Consider the following 18,909-nt stretch of genomic DNA (forward strand, 5'->3'; position numbering starts at 1 on the left):
TCTTTGGTGAGTATATTCTCCCTTTCACTAGGTTGTAAATGGTTTCCTTTGCTGTGCAAAAAATTTGAGTTTGATGTAGTCCCATTTGTTTATTTCTTCTTTTGTGTCCCTTGCCTGAGGAGATATATCAGAAAAAATATTACTAAGAGCAATGTCAGAGAGTTTACTATCTTTTTTTTCTAGGAGTTTTATGGTTTTGGGTCTTGCATTTAAGTCTTTAACCCATTTTTACTTTATTTTCATATAAGGTGTAAGAAGGTGATCCAGTTTCATTTTTTGGTGTGTATCTGTCTAGTTTTCCAACAAGATTTATTGAACAGACTCTCTTTATCCCATTGTATATTCTTACCTCCATTTCTGGGCTCTCTATTATGTTTCATTGATGTGTGTGTGTGTGTGTGTGTGTGTATGTGTTTTGTCAGTACTATAGTTTGATATCTGGTAGCATGATACCTCCAACTTTGTTCTTTTTTTTTCTCAAGATTGGTGTGGTTAGAGTCTTTTATGGTTTTATATAAATTTTAGAATTATTTGTTCTACACCTGTGAAAAATGCATTGGTATTTTGATAAGGATCCCATTGAATCTATAAATTGCTTTGGGTATTATGGACATTTTAACGATGTTTATTCTTCCTATCCATGAACACACTATATGCTTCCATATATTTGTATCTTCTTCAATTTCTTTTCTCAATGACTTATATAATTTTCCAAGTACAGATCTTTTACCTCCTTCATTAAATTTATTCCTAGACATATTTTTATTGATGCAATCGTAAACAGGATTGCTTTCTTAATTTGTCTTTCTGATAATTCATCACTGATGTATAAAAATGCAACCAACTTCTGAATATTAATTTTGTATTCTGCTACTTTACTTAATTCATTATCAATTCTAATAGTTTTTTGGTGGAATCTTTTTAGGGTTCTCTATATATTGTATTATATTATCTGCAAAGAATGGCAGTTTTACTTCTTTCAATTCTGGATGCCTTTTATTTCTCTTTCTCGTCTGATTGCTATAGTTAGAACTTCCAATACAATGCCAATTCTTGCAGCAGTCTCCCCTAGAGCCTTTTCATCGGGTGCAAATGCTCAGTACTCCAGCAGGAAGGGTGCAAGGTTGGATTGCCATGGACCATCGCCAATGTCATCAGTCTGAACATTACTAATCTGTACAGCGTGAGAGAGACTGACTGATTTAAAGAAGTTACCATGTTCTTAATTAGTTTAGTTTCATTTTCATGTCCATTCTAAAAGAAGAACTGGATGTAAAGTGGGGTAAATTATTAAAGTTGGATAAACTACTAAGGTTAAGTTTCCTGTTGAAGAGCCTGGTGTTGGTCTTTTGGATACAAGTTGACGATTGATTTCCTGGTATTTTTCACCATTACTTGAACATTCCTGAAATTGCATCTTGTTTTCTGTTGAGTGTATCACTTCAAACAATCATAAACATATACCCCACCTATCCAAGGTCTTCATTTAAATAAGTATTGATTTGAGCTTACTGATCAGATCCTTCATGACAGAGATAGAGATCCAAGCCAATAAAAAAATGGTCCAAGAAATTTCTGTTTCAACTGTCATATAATGAAATTGGAATCATGAAATTGTAGAGTACCAGAAAGGAAATGGTAAGGAAATCTGAAATAAACCTCAGAATCTTACTACTATTTCTTTGATGTTGTTTTTTGGTTTTACCAAGGTTTGTCTCATTTTTTTTTCCCAATATGCCTTGTATATTTTAAGAAAGTATTGATGATGGCGTCAGAAATAAGCATTATTAGATAAATTATCTAATAATGTGTTCAATGACTTTTCCACTGCAGATCGTTTCTGTGACTTGCTCTTGTAATTTAATGCCATATTAGTTTCCACTCTGGCATATGTAGCAACACCAAAAATTCCATTTGTGTTTTAAAATCTGGCTCCATGGAAGCCAGAGACTCTCTGGCCCCAATTTCTTCCATTTGTTGCGTTATTATCCTTTATCCCATAAATCTGTACAAATCTGCTACGAGTTGCTGACATTCTATCACAGCTTCAAGAGTGTCCAAATTGGAAAATGTTTGTAATATTGTTGTTTCTGGAACTGCCACCTGTATTGTCAGGTTAGATTCTCCATCTGAACTAGTAGTTGTAATGTGACGAGAACCATCAAGTCAATCTGAGGACAAAAGCACCAAATCTGCAGAGAAAATCTCATCTTTGGATCTTCAAACAATATCACCCGCCCAAATGTTTTTTGATCTAGTTCTTACAAGGCCACCACTTCAAACAACATAAAAATGAGCTCCATTTACTTCATTATCTGAGTTATGTCAGAATCAATCTTCATATCCCTGCTTTATGGTGGTTACTGTTATCACAAAGAATAATGGATGTCCACTGGTAATTGAACTATTAGGTGTATCAATCGTAAACAGAACTAAAAATATAATAAGAAAATAAAAGCTTATGACTCTTTCTGAATTGTTCAAATAAGTTTTTTTAAAAAAATAAAATTCCATACAGTGTACTTAAATTAATGCCGTTATATATAAATCTCTGAGGTGTGTAAAGGCCAGACTGAGGAAACCTGTTGGCTATGTAAACATGTCACTTCGATGTGGTGAGTGAAAACCCAGCTGCTGCTAGACCCAGCGCCACGTGCCCCCACCATCCCTGTTCGCATTGCACAGGATTAGGGGGCCGAGGTGCTGCAGGTGGAGGCCCAGGAGCCGGAGGGGTAAGCAGAGGAAAGTTCTGCTTGCTGCTATCTCTGCCATTTCATTCTCTGTACTGGGTCCCCATCTTGTTGCACTGGCTCTGAGGTCCTACAGGCTCAAGCCCAGTGCCACTGGCCCGGAGGCAACCACCTTTATTATTGACCACTGTCACCCTAAGCACTGCCACAACTCTAACCCTGACCTGTCCTGCCTAGCCTCCCTGCCCCTCTCCTCCAACTCCACACTCTACCCTGATAAGTAAATGTTTTTAAAAAGATAATTCCAGGTGCTAAGTACTTGCAATGAAGGCACTTTCAATAAAAAGTAATAAAGAGTCTTACTCCATTTTTTTTGACTGCTGACAGCTTTCAGAACCCACTACGCTCTCTTCTGCCTTTGTCCCACATCTGGGCAAGCAGAGAGGAAAGTTCAGGTACTCCCACCTTTGATGTGGACAAGAAGTGCAAACTATGTCAGTACCAGCTTGACGGCAGGAGCCCTCACTCCAGCTGCAGCCCCAACTATTATATAACTCTTAGCCAGTCTCCTTTCCCCACATTCTCAAGCCATTTTTGGACCAGTGAGAGTTCACTCTGCTCTCCCTACAAAGTACATTATTCACGTAATAAACCTTTCATAACCTCTTGGTAAATGTGTGGCATCACGTCTTGACATTCGAACCAAAATTTGGATAGAGGGTCCATCTTGCCTCTGAGGAACAATCACATCATGAAAACAGGGCAAAGACTCTGGATGACAAGCACAATGAGAAGAGAAGCAAGGTCTCTGGGGGCCTAGACTCAGAACTTGTACAATGTTACTTTTGCTGGTTATAGCAAGTCACCAAGGCAAGTTTCCATCTCTTGATGGGAGAAGCTGCAAAATTGTGGCCATTTTTGTAAGCCATATTGATTATCCAGCTGAATCCAGTTTGACGTTATCCAGTTACCCATTTTATTTAATGTCCCTATCACACTGAGCATAGAACCTACAAAAGCTAGACACTGAAATAATGGTTGTAGAAGTGGACTAAAATCAATTTTGAGTTAAGAACAATGTAATAGCTAAAGCACAGGAGTAAAAAAATAGTCTGTCATAAAACATTTTGAAGAAAATCTTCCATATATGTTCATACATCATCTCATATGTCATTCACATTTTTCAGTCATTTTGAACACAGCAGTATCAAACTTAGGTCTCTTGTCAGGTGTGTGACAAAGCCATTCCAGATAATTCTGACAGTCTAATAACATAATTAGCCACCTGATCTGAGCCTCCTGACAGACCTGTGAGATGGGATAAAAAAGCTCACCTTTGAAAGTATAAGTGCAATGTACACACTTGCATGTTAGCATGGATGTACGTTAGCTGAAGCGCTGAACAGGTTCCCCCATTGAAAGGCAAACAGGTGTATTTGACTATGGATATTGCTGCTTTCCCTTGTCCTCAAAATGCCCTTTTGTTTTTGCATTCATTGAAAAAAACACACTTACTGACTGCGCTAGGTATTACAGACAATGAAACATGCACAGTTTTTGTCCTGAAGAAGGAAATTTTCAACAGTTGCCATATTGCTATATGCAAGGCATTCTGCTAGTCTGTCTACATATGCTTTCTATACAGCACTCATAAACACCCGATGAGGTAGTGTTATTATGTTTTATAGCTGAGGATAGTAAAGCTATCATAGATTATAAATTTGCTCTAGATCATTCAGTAAATATATGGCAGAATCTTGATTCAAACCCTGGTTAACTGGAACCTATACCCAGGCTCTTTGAGGTCTGTAACAATGGCTTTCTTCCAGTTATGCCAATGATCCATTGGTTTCTATTTTCTGTTAGAACATTAGAGTACTACTACAGTTATAAAAGAGAAACCTCCCTCCCATCCCTCAGTGAATCTCTCTCTGAGTCCATCTCTATATGACTGTGATCCAGTTAGGATGACAGGTTCATCCCAAGTACGCATGCAGTGAAGAAGAGGATTAAAATACATAGACTTTAGATCAAACTCACCTGTGTTAGAAACACTGCAGTTGCCAGAGTGGTAAAAACATGCAGAGTCAAGAACTTTATGGAAATGAGTAACACCAAAACACATGTAAATTTACAACAAAAAAGAAGAAAAAATATCTTTCTATACTTTTTTCAGAAAATGTTATGAAAGTCTTGTTTGTTTGTTTGTTTTTTTTTTTTTTTTGCACAAGACGAGAGTAGACCAATCCTGAGATCATACTCTGAAAGTGAATGAGAAGGGGCTAATTAAACAGGTAGGAGCTGGAATGATGGTCACATAACTATCTACAGGGGAGAAACACACGTGAAGCCAAGCACACTTATGAGGTCTATATAAGTCTGCTATTGAATACCAGCTTCTGACAACTGTGGGAAATAACTACTCTGTCCTTCCCTTAAGTCTCTCATTCAGTCCCCAAGTTTGCCCATTTTCCCAAGTCTCTTTTACTTTACTGATCTCTTCACCTGTGATTGGGTAGTAATCCCTTCATACCTGGATCTGCTCCCGCTTAACTGGCCGGCGTGCTCTTAGCACCTTTCTTACTCCAAAGTCCCCTTTTATCTGATAAATTATCTTTGTATACAACTTTCACCATGTCACCATTCTGATCAAAAACTTTCATTTCTCTGTATTTCCTAATGCTTCTAGTCAAAACTACCGCCTCGGATTCCCCTGTTCGCCACTCTTCAAATTCTACTTCCCTTGCTGGTTAGGTTACTCTTGTTACAGTCTCTCTAGAGTGTCATATCCATCTCTCTCTATGTCCATACTTGGACCATACATGTTCTCTTCTTTTATGGGGCTTCTCTTATCCAAGTCTTAGGTCAAGTTTCTCATTTTCTATAAAGTCCTCCCCGACAAGTCCAGCCCTTACCTCTTACAGGACACAAAAGTTGTTTCTTAGAGTTGAAAACATAATTTTATTATGTACTGTTCTACAGTTAATTATTATACCACTTGTGTTACTCTGGTTCCCCAACTATGTAAGGGTAACCTTGAGTGTAGTCACCATGTTTTATGTGCTGGAAGTATTCATGTGTGTGTATGTGTGTGTGCACACATACGTATATATATAGTTATTTATTTATTGTATTAACTATAAGCTGTTAACCAAATCCCACACCAAATATTTGTATATTCTCAAAAGTGATAATTTACACAGATTTCATGTCAATTTAAATATTCTCAGAGCATTTTATTACATTTATTGATAAAATAGGTTTTTAAAAAGTAGGCTCATTGCCCCATAAGCTACAAATGATATATGGGAAAAAGTTCAGAATTTTGTTAGATAACCACAGCAAGTTTCCTCCTTTTAAGTAAGCAATAAAGTAACCAAGACGGTGGTTTCTAGAACAGTTGGGAATAGTTGGGAATGTCCCCTCATGGATCATTCATTCATTCATTCATTCATAAATTCCTTCATTCAACAAAATAGGTCCAGAACGCCTCTCAGTTCCCAGGTACTGTGTCTGGTATCAGAAACTTTACTGGTATCAAAACTCTCTGAGAATAGTTTCTGTTGAGCCAAAAGGAAAATGAAATTTCATAGGAGAATTATATATGGAAACTGTCCGATATTCCAAAGTCTAGTGATAGCCAAATTAGGTTGAGGGACAGACTTGATTTTCCTGATTTAAAAAAGCTTGTTTCAGTTCCGTTTGATTTCCGTTTCAACCTCTACTGTTTAATTGTCATAGATCTCATTTTCTCTATTTCCTTTGTGTGTGTGTGTGTGTGCTGAGGGATTATGATGTGTATATAGCTTGGAGGGGGAAGTAAAGTTTCTCTGCTTTTTAAAGAATTCTTGGAGAACCCCATGGCTTTGCTCCAAAACTGTCCTGCTGTAATGGAGGATTACCTTACATGGGTCATTACCCTCCCAAGCTTTAAGCCTTAGAATGAGCATTAAATTAAAATTCCCTGCACCTAGTAGGCAGAACATCGTGACACTCAAAAGATGTGAAAGTGCTAAATGAATTCTGAGCAATAATATTATCACCATGCATATTTATTGAGTTCAACAGGGTGCTAAGTACTGTACAGACAGATTATACAAGCAGCCTGTATAAAAAAGCAACATCAACAGTCTTATAAGAACTCTCCCATTCATCTGGTTTGGGAGCAGACACTGTAACTAGACTTGTTAGAAATAGTCTCCTCTTTTCAAAAGTATCCTCAAGGCTCTCTATGCTTTTGTTTGATTTGAAAGTGGCCAATTTTCTATAGTTACCATTTAAGAATGTGGTCAAGTCTCCCAATTTCAAAATTACCATAAGAATGCTGCAGGCAATAAACTGAAGAAATCATCCCATTGCAACTGGAAATTATGAATGGAGTAGTCTGGGAAATCTTAAATTAGTTATAAAATATATACATACACGTTTTGTATTTCACTGGGGAAATATGTGTTTTCAAAATTGATAATATTGTTCTTTTTAAATAGCCTTCAATTTTCTGGAAAAAAACCCCATATTTGAATGCCAAAAGAACTTATCGTTCAGTTTAAAACTAAAGAGTGCAAATATTCAAAGTTAAAGCATGAAGCAAATTCCTATTTTTAACAAAGTAGACAAAAATAGAGGAAAAGTTAAAATACAGTATACCCAATATGTATGTGCAAGAACCATTATGCATGTGGATGAGCACAAAGAATAACTTTGCATATACAAAAACTAATTGAATTTCAGAATACTGACTGTCTTTATTTAAATGCCAGCCCATCAGGGTTATAAGAAAAAAAATTAAGCACTTTAGAGAAAATGGGTTATAAACTGTCATTGTTGAGTTTAGTGTCTGACAACTTTGAAAGTAACTATAATGTAATTTCCCAAGTTGGTAGCTAAAATAATGGAACATCTGGATGCCATTGAAATATATGACAATCAAGAAGAGAACAGAAAAGCAGTGGGAACAATGCTTTTCCTTTGCTTATACTTCTTTGTGGTTTTGAACTCTTGCTTCAAACCTCAGTTGCAGTAGTCAAGGGCAACTCCTGTCTCAAAGATTCACTTATCGTTTCTAGTCATATGAGTCCATTCCTGGGCCTACTTATCACTTCCAGCAGCTGGACTTTCTACTAGCTTGCCTTCTTAGTCTGCTGTCAGACCTCATCACTGAACACCTGTATGAAGTGGTAAGCGGTGTGCAGTGCCATATGCAAACTGATCAGAGTGCTGGATTTCAACCTCATATGGTAGGTCTGGCCTTTGGACATGTAAATATCTCTAGAAAACACCATTTATTTATTAAGCAAGCAATGAGTTCAGTGCATTCTATCCTTCTGGAGACAAGTGACTCTATCGTGGATGACATAATGAAGTTGAATTGCAGAGATAAATGATTCTGATACATTTGTCTTAACCAACTGGCAACCTCATAGATGGTGCTTCCTTTTAGTTTCTGGACTGGCCTTGCTTTTGCCAGATGTCTAAAGTTACATATTACGTTGTTAGAAATATCTGGGCACTGGCCTATATAGCTAAAGTTCCTTTTAGATAACTAATTGTAACTAAATTGAGATTCTTTTCACCCTTCCTCTGTCTAATCGCCATAGGGAGAAAAGAGAAACATTGTTCAATCGAATTCAGCCAATACTTACTTTGAGTCTAATAAGTATATATTCAGTGCCAGGAGGAAAACAAAAATAGTCATTAAGGATCTTGTAATCTATGGTCTCACAACAGATGCTTATTCATGAATTATATATTTAAGTCTTCACCCTTGAAAAAGGATAATTCATAGAAGCATATTATTTTCCTTGCCCTCCCTTACTAAAAACCATGTTTCAAGGCTGTCTGAGAGCGGAGTCTCTCTGAGTACAGAGATGACTTATTCTTGGCATGTGTGCTAGAATCTTTCCAGAGTCCCTTTTACTTAACAGCTCCAAAGAGGAACTGATGTGGCATATGTAAGGGCTGCCCTTCCTTCTACTAGTTCTACTCACATCAACTGATGAGTTTTTGCTTTCAAGCACGGGCAGGCATATGTACCCTTTCAGAGACATGTCAAGCCTCAGCCACAATTTGGTTTGGATCCTTTCCCTCTTTTTACACCACAAATTGTCACCAGTAAAGAATGCAGACGGCAATGTCAAATATGAATGCTGCAGGCATGCATACATTTGGCAAATATTTACCCAGATCTTTAATTTGGGATGTAATAGTCTATCATGTTGTAGATGATTTCTAAGGTACTGTTTAATGCTGAAATTTTATGATTCTGTGAGATTTTTTTTGTACTTTTGTGAAAAGATACTTAATAATATATTATTTCTGCATTCAATGATATAAAGTGAAGTATTACATAGTATAAATGTTATAAGGTGAGATATTAATATTCCACAGTATATTTAAGATATTAATATTCTACAGTGGGAGAAAAGAGAGTAGTTCATACTTGTAGGTAAAATTTTCAGATGTTTAAGTTTACATATTTAGGTTACACATTCAGGTTTCTGATATAATATTCCAAATGATATGACTTAATATACAGTAGTTTTTTTTGAGTGTTTCAGAGATATTTATGTAAAAATTTTCTTACACTGTGTATTTTTCTTTTAGTAAGTGAATGCCATAAGGTAGAGAATCACAACTTCAAATCAAGGGAAGGACTTTTGCTCATATTTGTGCACAGTCTGGTCAAGTGCCTGAAACGATCTGCTAAATGACATTAGATCATGTGCAGGGTCTTTCTTTCAGCAGATCCATAGGCACAAGAGAGGGTAAGTAAACACCTGCCTGAAAGTAGGCACAAAACCATCACTACAGCAGTGTGAACAGAGGAGCTAGGAGACTGGGCCGTATCCACGCAGTCTTCCAGAAGGAGTGGCAGACAGTCCATTACTTAAGGTCATTGAAAACCCTACCACGCGTAATCTCACGCAAGTGAAAAAAATAACAAATCGAATGCAAGTTTGTTAATACAGAAAAATGCCATAAAATAAACTGATAAATGCGAAAAGGGGTTTAAAAATAACATGTATAGTATTATTTTAATCTTTTTGACAGATTTTACGCAGGATTATATGTTATATGTGAGCTTATATACATAAATGCAAAAAGAAGCTCTGAAAGTTTTTATTCGAAAAGGTAAAAAGCGATCATTGCGTGGGAAAATTATGTGTTAAATTTTTCTTCCTTTTTGCTTCTCTCTCTCTCTTTTTTTTCTTTAATGGACATGTATGCCATATTACATGTTTCTGATACACCATAGTTTCATGTTTCTAATTATTCTACAATTAGAAATAACTATTTTTAAAAATCCTACCACAGGCACTATGTAATTTCTAAAAGAAGAGTTTTGAAAAAGACTCTAATTTTCTCTTTCACTGAGGTGTGTATACACATGCTTTAAACTGTTAGAAATTGAGTTCACTCTTCCTTACATATTGATGTCCTTGTGATATGACAGAAAAATTTTAAGAGTTGTTCCTGGAAGCATCATTTTTGAAGATGGGTAAATGGTTTTGTGCATGTATCAAAGCACACATCATGGGTCTGTCATGGCCTTGCACGGAGAGATTCGTAATTCTTCATCCCAAGGTGGAGCAAGCACATCCTGGCTATCGCTGATAGAGACAGAACAATATCTCCTGTTGTAAAGTGTTAAATAGAAATTCCATCATATTCTGTAGCTGAAACCAAACAAACACATTTCTAATTCCTGCATTCTACAAGAGTCTGTCTCTTGCAGCCCTGTCTTCCTGCTGGAGAGGCTATAAAGTTGCTTTAAATTTACCCACACACATTCTGACGTCTCCTTTACCTATTGAAAAGAGGTCTGAGGCCTTCAAAGGTAATGATGGAACATGTAAAGATAAGACTGCTAAACTTATTCTCAAGTGGCAAAGAAAAGAGTCTGTCCCCATACCATAAAGAGAAAAATTCAGTGATTTGATAACATATGGGATACTAAAAGTTGCTTTCACAGCATTTGATTTAGAAACAAGACAAGAGTAAATTGAGTCCCTCTATATGGAGAAAGTTCAAAGACATTCTACTTTTTCAGAACAGGGGGCTTGATTGGTCAGATGTCCCTTGCTCCATGGGTACTAGTTGCCTAATTTAAAGCGTTTGTATGAGTCTGCAGCCATGCCACCCTGAACGAGCCCGATCCTGTCTGATCTTGGAAGCTAAATAGGGTCGGGCCTGGTTTAGTACTTGGTTGGGAGACCACCTAGGAAGACCAGGTGCTGTAGGCATAAAAAAATAAAAAATAAGGGATTGTGAGCTGACAAGTCCTTGCAATCTGTGAGTTCAACCAAGGGTTGCCTCGTCTAAAAAAATTAAATCAAAATAAAAAAATAAAAGGTTTGCATGAAGCTTCTTAAGAGGGCTATTAATGAGTACTCATACCTTTTTAAAAAAAAATATTGAGCTTTTTATCTTTTATTTGAAAGTAGTATTCTAAAAGTAAATTTATCTCAATTACGTAACAGCAAAGTATACATTAGCACAGAGCTTGGCCCCATATCCAATTGTAAGATTTATCAGCATCTTTAGAAGTGTACTGTGACATGCCAGGAATTAGAACGGGCACCTCATGAAAAATCTACGATCTTCCTTTTGAATTATATATTTATTACCTCCTGAGGATGATACGTTTCAGGTAAGTACATGTGATTTAGGAACTGCTTTTAGGCTCCAAATTCACACCGGGGTTGGCAAGCGGCTTCTGCATAAATGGGATGCAGTAGAGAGAAGCCTTTCCCCTTCCTGCATGTCAGCTGGCACCATGGGAGACCTGCAAACCTTTTGCCTAGGCATCTACTTTCTGTGGATTTCTAGGCAGTATGGATCACTGGGAAGCATGGTTTATCTGGCTTGTGGATTACCTGGAAACCTAAACTGCAAGCTCACCCAATGTTCATTGTGTTCCAATGACATCTTAGGTATTGTCCTAGCTGCTGGGAGTATAAAGAGGAGTACTCCTCAGTTCTGGCCTTCAGTGCTACTGTTGACCTTCACCAAGGTAGGGCCAGGAGGGAGAGGGTGCAGAATCTCTGAGGAGCTCATCCTGCAGCTTGCTAAGAGAGCTGAGAATGGTCTGAAGGAAAGGCAGAGTTTGAAACTACTAAAGGTAATGAATATTGGATTATGGTATCTGTCGCTGGATACTTACCCATGCGTGGATTACCTCTGCAAGGAATCCCCTGACTACTCATGACTGGTTTATTATTTCCACACAATTGAGGTGTTGACATTTGAATGAAACAGAAAAAAAAAATCCCATTATGTGTTTAAATATTAAACACACTTACTGCATTAAAAACTAAACACAATTTAAAGCCCCGAAGTGGTTATAATTCAGAGGAAAGCTTGGGAGTTAGTGACAAGACTGGGTAGGCCTGAAGACAGCTAACCTGGGAAGACTAGGTATCTGTCTCATGCTAGTCTCAAGAATAATTACTTCCTTGAGTCCTTCGATTCTTGGGAATGCTCAAATAGTGCTGCCATTTGAGCTTGGATGCCTTAGTCTTCATCTCAGCATCTGACTTAGAAAGCCAGAGGACTACAGATCCTCGAAGAGAGACCCAGTGACCTTCTTCATAGCCTGGCCAGACCCCTAATAAACTCCTACCTCCTATTCAGCCTATCTTAGAAGAATGAGCTGTTCCAATTTACATGGTCAAAATCCATTTAAATGAATGTTGGTAAATGGAAGATGATAAATCTCTGAAACTTTGGGCTCTTCTTCAGAAAAGAAAAGAAGGAACTGATACTTTCTTGAGTGCATACCATGTGCCAGGACTACTCTAGGTACCTTCATAGATGCTGTCACTCTAAAGTACTATATGTACATTCAACAACTATGAGCCAAACTATAAATACAATGCATAGTACAATGCACTAAGTGTTCTAAATTCTGCCACAAAAAGACTGCTTCAGGAATCACAAGGGAATAATTTTAAGCTTCCAATCATAATACGTAACCTATATTAAACACTTAAGATGTTCAGTGTACATGTGACATGCAAATCCTAAAATTCTGTGAAGAAGGTATTCTTCTTGTCCTAATTTTACAAGTGAGGAAACTGAGGCTAGATAAATGAAGGTTATATAGCTAGTGAGTTGCTAGGTCCATCTCCAAATCCTATGCTTTAACTGTCTATAATTGTAGTACAAAATCTTAGATATAAATTTTAAAAGGATGACTATAATTAGAACATTGTTTTATGAGATATTTTATTTTTCACTAAGTTTGATTGAATAATTGTGTAAAATACAGTGCCACATCCAAATATATAAAATAACCAAATTTATTACAGGTTTTTTCAATTTTAAACTGGTAGTATTTGCCCAAACAGACTAACCTATTTTCCTTGGCTCTGACATTGGGAATCTCTTGACTTATTTTCCTTGTGGTAATCTGCATCCTGCTGACAACCCTCTTAACATGTCACTAAACCAGTCTTGCCACAGAATAGATGAGGTTGGTAGCCCCTGATTTGCCACAAAAGCAAGTCACTTGAAAGGTCTCGAAACAACAGCTTATGTGAACAAAGCTGTTTGTAGCAAGCAGGAAGCAAGCCAAAGTAGTTTTTCCTTTTCATTAACAGGGGCACTTGAGTTGGAATCTCATGTTCTGATCCTGTTTCCATCACATCTTTTATTTTCCCATAGACAGACTTATAATGCTTATGTGGGTCGTACACCTCTGGTATTAGGTATGGGCTTGGCTATTTTCTGAAGCGCCCAGATGAAATCAGACTGGACAGGTCATTCCATAGCTCAGAAAGAATGCTGCTCAAAATAAACTAGGCAAGCAACACACCAGAAAAAGAAGGAAAAGGACCTTCAGAAGCACAGGACAGAGGGTCAGCTTAGCATCGCTGCACCAGGGGGAGAAGCAAGCCCAGATTCCAGAATGTGTAATTCACAGTGAGGAGTTCTCATGATTGTTCAGGGAAATTTGAATCTCTTCTCTGAGAAGGCATAAGGCATTTATCCCTGGGGAGGGGGGGGGGTAAGACGTTCTCCTCCCCACAGGACCAACCAGCACTTGCCCAGGAAGGCCTGAAGGAAGCAGCAGCATAGCACCACATTTGGAAACCAGTCAGTCACAAGTGAAAACAAAAGCAGAGCCTCAGCTGCTACAGCCTGTGTGCCCAGCTCAACAAGCTGTGACCTGCCTGGAGCAATTAACTGCCTAGGCAGCACCCATGAGCAGAGTGCAAAAGCTGGTTCATTTCCACTCCACTCTGAGCCACTGGATAGAAGGACCATTCCAGGTCCAAGGGAACAGGTTTCATTTACTATTGCTCTCCTCATTAGTGTTCGGATTTAAGGGGGAGCAAAACAAAGGCAACCTTTCACAAACAGGTAAAGTAGAGGTGGTTATTTATGGAATCAAGGATTTATTCCAGACAACTGTCCTACCGTATGTGTTTGCCTGCATATTATTAACTTGGAGGCTAACCAGGGATACAGACAAGCAAAACTGTGAAGCAAAGAACTGCCAGAGGGAGACAAAGTAGATATGACACCCAGGAAATTCTGTGTAATCCAAGGACCTAAAGCACCACCTCCCTTCCTCGGTTTAGATGAAGATGGGATGGGAAGATGACCCAGAAAGATGGTCTTCTGCTGAGATCCTAACCAAGTCCTTATCCACTGTCATTTCCAACCTCAACAGGGTCTCTTAAGACAGTCCTGGGCTAATTTCTTATATTTTTATAGGTCCAAAGGGGGCACAATGTGAAAAAATGTAGGGCTAAATGATGACGAGAAGCTAATTATATTCTACAATACATGTGAATTATTTTATTGTAAAAGGATTACAACAATGGGGCAAGTAAGAAAAGAAATCTTCCTTTATATCAAGGGTTGCAAAACAGGGGCTCACTGGTATATAAGGCATGAAAAAATGAAGGTGTCAATATTTAATATAGAGCAATTTAGCATACAAATCCAAATTTGCTTTTTTGGACAAACTAAGACTTTCTGATAAACCTGGTCCCACCTGCTTCCACACCTGCCACTGGCTGAGCCTCTTCAGAATGGGCAGGAGAGACCCGCCATACTTTCCCCTTCTACCCGCTCTGGCACAGCACACATGCTGCTCCTCTGAATTACCTGTCTAGCTTTGTGGGCATCTCGCAATCTCTGTTTTGAACAAACTATCTCTGAGAATTAATATTTAAATCGAAAAATTCATTCATGCGTCTGATTCAGTATTTACTCTTCAGCCAATTGGGAAAATAAATCAGTATATCTGCAATTCACACTGCTGGGAAGATCTCACAAAGGATCACTCTTGGGACCCGCTCTGACCCGAACTGTTTTGCAGGAATTAGAACGGCAACCCTTGCTCCTACCTCATACCAATGCGCATGCATAAAATTATAAGAAACAAGCCCAAGGCTGACTCTTAAGAGATCCACCACCACCACCATCAACATTCCTTATTTAATTGGACTTGGAGTGACAAAGGCCACCCCCCACTGGACTGCTGAGACCCTTTTAAGGGAATTACTTGAGATTTAAGAATGACACTAATTTGGAATAGTCTACTGCTGGGGAGGTTTTTTATTTTTTTCCTGAGCAAGAAACATTCCAGTGGCTAAAACCATAGGATTTCTGGGAAAGATGTGCTGAAAACCCTCATTAAGGAATGTGTAAGAGGCAGGCACTCCGAAAAGGAGGGAACAGTTAGGAACCAATGTGTGCCATGAGGGGGCCTTCTGTGAAGATTTTAACTTGGGCAGTAAAAATCTTGTAGCATGGAGCATGGAACATGGAAATAATCATATTTAGATAGATGTTTTATCTTCATAGATTATAGTTGCAGTTGCCCCAGGCCCTTGGTGAAGTCTGAGGCATTCAGATAGCCTTGTGAGATGGTGGTAGAGGAGACAGGGACAAGGACAGGCCAGTAAATGAAGGAGGGCTGTTGTATTAGTTTGCTGGGGCTGACAAAACAAAGGATAAGGACCGGGTGGCTTACACAATAGAAATTTATTTTCTCACAATTCTGGAGACTAGAAAAGCCTGAGTTCAAGGTGCTGACACCTTATAAGGCTTCTCTTCCTAGTTTGAGGTTGGCTGTCTTCTCTCTGTATCTTCACATGGCCTTCCTTCTATATGTGTCTGCGTCTAAATTTCCTTTTTTTTTTTTTTTTTTTGTGAGGACACCGGTCATAATGGATTAAAGCCCACCCTAATGACATCATTTAACTTAATTAATTATCTCTTTAAAATTCCAAATAACAGGCACGTTCTGAGGTACTGGGGGTTAGGACTTCAACATATGACCTTTGGACGAGGGGTGGGGGTGATACCATTCAGCTTCTAAAACCTGGCTCACGGTCACTTTTCTGCTGGAGCCCAAGCTGGTACTCATAGTGTGGGCATAGCATCCTCGCAGGTGGACTTTGTCCTGGAGCTTGAGGCAGGCCCAGTAGCAAAGAAAGACCCTGTCCAGAGCTAGGCCCCATTTAAGGGCACAACAGCAGGCACTGAGGAGCAGCTGAGGGAGGGGTGAATGGACAATCAAAAAGTTTAAGAGAAAATCTCCTCTTCTCATACCTGTATCAACTGATTCTTGAGGGCTGGCTGAACTGACACCTGGAAAATGTGTTATATGGGAAAAGATGATTCAGTTTCCCACATTTTACTATTTTGATGGACGTGTAGGGCCATATCTGCTCTATAAATGGAGGAAGATATATACAGGACACTACTATGAAGTAATTGTATGACTCTCGCTCTCGGTCTTCTCTTTTCTCAGTCTCAGTGTCTGCATCTATATATTGGGAGACAAGCAGTTTAGCTAATATAAATGAAAAATAGCTCCTTGATTCCAGGATGGCAGCTAACTGTAGTAGTTCATGAATAATCAACAGTTTAGTTTTTGATAGACCTCAGTGTAAAAGGAAAAGAAAGAAAACACTAACTCCAATAACATAACCTTGGAGTCTAGTTTGATGTCAGGCCCAGAATAAGCATTTAATAAAGTTTTTAAAATAGGAGGAAAAAGGAGTGAGCGTCCATTAACTTTACTGAAATTGATACAACATGAATGTGAAAAACAAACGCTTGAAAAGGCGTGGTCCTAGAAGTAGAACTCTGGGAGAGAGGGTGACATCCTCTTTCAGAGCTCTGGAAAACAGAAGTCTTGACCAACTCCTCTGAGGCCAAAGCCTGCAATAGGTGCTATTTATGTGCACGAATACACCATCTTTTTTGAGAACCTACTGATATTTCCTGCAAAGTTTTTTGAAGGCGACAGAAAGCGGAACCTAATGAGAGAAAGTTCCATTTCTCTTGGAGTTAAATTTATCAAAATATGGACTGCTTAATGGGTTGAAACAGGCCTACAATTCCTCACCTTCAGAAACTACCATCATTTCCAAAGCAGGTACTTGTCAAAACACTAAGGGTGTAGACTCATTGAAGAAATCAATTTGCATCTTAAGGCAACAGGAAATGTTACAAAAACTTACCAAAGAGCAGTATTTCTTCCTTCAGAAAATAGAACTATAAAAAGGGATAAGAAATTCACACAGGAAGAAAAAATAGTTACATGAGGGGCTCCTCAGAGGATGATGGATATGGATGAGTATGCTATAAAGGGACAGATACTAAATAACTGACATTCCTATAGATCTAATGTATTCTTCTGTAATATGTTCTGCTATTTATACCAGCTGTGCTATAAAACATCACCACATTCTCTTGGCTACTTCAAGTTATACGCATACACACAACATTATGTCTCGTTCCCTGTCTTTATATTGGTTACTAGGCCTTGTCATCTTTTTTGATTTGCAAATAAAATACTCTCTTTGTTCTCTTTGGGAGACTTTTATCAGAACCATCCAGCCCTGAATAGAGAAACATTTCCAGATCAAAAGAGAGGCAAACTAATACTCTTTCAGCAAGCAAGATAAAAATTCACACATAATTAAGCCTGGACTATAGAATTATCTAAGTGGATATATCTTTTAAGAATAATCAGACTGCTATAAGCTATTTGAACTACTGGGGCCAGTACTGAAAAAGAAAGGGAATTAACAAGGTGTTTCTTGAGGACAAGGGGAGAAGGGAGGTGACAGGAAAGAGGGAGGGACACACACTGGTTTAGTAGTGTCTCTGTGTGCCAGGTCCTTTGTGTAGTTTATCCATGAGGCAGGGATTATTAACTTCGTTCTACAGATGAGGAAATAAAGGATCAAAGGTAAGTTAACTTGGCAAAGCAGATGGAAAGAGGCAGTCTGTTTCATTCTTTCCATCTCCTAGTTCATATATTTTACAGTGCCCTAATACTCTACCCCCCATGACTGCATCCCGACCTTCTAAAATAAGGGTCTTTTAGACTAATCATTCATTTACAGGACATTTATTGAGTGTCCCCCATTCTCCAGGTATGGGGCTAGATGCTCTGAATATAGAGATGAGTAAGACAGTCAGTGCTAACAACAGTCATGAGCACTTTTTACCTGTCAGTTCATATACTCTTATATTAACCCTATGCTCGAAACTGTTACCCCCACTTTACAGATGAGGGCAAGCAGGGTTCAGAGAGATTCTGTGAGCAGTTCCAAAATATCATCTCAGGCATGCCTGAATTTAATATCCAAGCTTTCCCATAGCACTTCCATTCACTAGCTTGATAAATCAAGTTTCATGCCCACAAGGAGATTAAACCTAGAAGGTGAGGAAACAATCTGTACAAGTGATTATAATATAAGAAAGAATTAGTGCCTTTATTCCCTTATTTCACAGCTGCCTTCTCTGATAATAAGGTAATCAGGGCTGAAGTCACAACCACTAAGCTAAAACGTTAACTCACTATTTGGTTTAGGGATCCATCATCCACATTCTGTTATCTATTTGCTGGAATTAGGTTTCTACCTCTACTACGATTATAATTGGCTGTCAAGGAATGTATATGACTTTGAATAAGTGAGCTGAAAATTCTGCATTTTTGCATTTTATGATAGGGACAGAAGATTGGGCCAATATTTTCACATAACAGGCTTCCAAATTAGGCAAGAATTTAATACTTAGAATTCACCAAAGAAACATAAGCTGTACTTGTGAATTTTTTTACAGTTCTTTGCTGCTCTTGTCTCTTTAGCAAGTCTCTTTCATTCTGTTAATAACTCTCCTCTTCTAGTCAGAGATTTAAGGTGAATGCTTAAAGACTCAAAAACCCTTACAGCCCACACATAGT

The 18,909-nt window shown here is 38.3% G+C and overlaps 1 protein-coding gene and 1 pseudogene across 5 annotated transcripts in view; one reads left to right on the plus strand and one right to left on the minus strand.

Annotated features, from left to right (window-relative positions):
- Nucleotides 1-18,909, minus strand: part of FAT3 (FAT atypical cadherin 3) — a 603,178-nt gene that overhangs the window by 161,539 nt on the left and 422,730 nt on the right. The gene's annotated exons all lie outside the window — the stretch shown is intronic.
- Nucleotides 10,814-10,933, plus strand: LOC118603441 (annotated as a pseudogene).

This window comes from Rousettus aegyptiacus, unplaced genomic scaffold (genome assembly GCF_014176215.1).
Source record: "Rousettus aegyptiacus isolate mRouAeg1 unplaced genomic scaffold, mRouAeg1.p scaffold_m13_p_5, whole genome shotgun sequence".
Classification (NCBI taxonomy): Eukaryota; Metazoa; Chordata; class Mammalia; order Chiroptera; family Pteropodidae; genus Rousettus; species Rousettus aegyptiacus.